The following is a 518-nucleotide window of genomic DNA, read 5'->3' as shown; positions in this document are numbered from 1 at the left end:
ACAATAATTTTCACTTGCGGTTTGGCTGGAAACAACAAAATTTTTTTAAAAACAGAACATAGTGTTTTTTTATTATTGAACACGCAAATAAAAAAACACAAGTAGGTACTATTTAAATCTTTGAGTTTTATTTTTTTACTTCGTTTACGATCGTTTACGTGAGCCTATATTTTGTCACTGTACAACAAAACTGGATCATTTAAACTATGTATGTATGTATTTATTAAAAAAAAGAAAATTATCCTGAAAAACCAGTTTTTATTTCAAAGAAAAACAAGATTGAAGATATCACAAAATATACATAATTCGTAAATCTAGGTTTTACCAATTTTTGTAATTTTACCTACTGTAGCGTGTGTCTCAAGGTAGCGGTAGCGACGAAGAAATAAAGAAGCAAAGACGACAATGCGCGATGCCGTGCGGCCCATACTACACCAACAACAAGGGTGTATTCCAGTTAAATTTTACTTCTATTTGACGTATGATGGGTTGCATATACTTAATTGTAATGAAATGGT

The sequence above is a fragment of the Photinus pyralis genome, unplaced genomic scaffold (genome assembly GCF_008802855.1).
Source record: "Photinus pyralis isolate 1611_PpyrPB1 unplaced genomic scaffold, Ppyr1.3 Ppyr1.4_LG3b, whole genome shotgun sequence".
In the NCBI taxonomy this organism is placed as follows: domain Eukaryota; kingdom Metazoa; phylum Arthropoda; class Insecta; order Coleoptera; family Lampyridae; genus Photinus; species Photinus pyralis.
Note: the sequence above shows the minus strand (reverse complement) of the source record.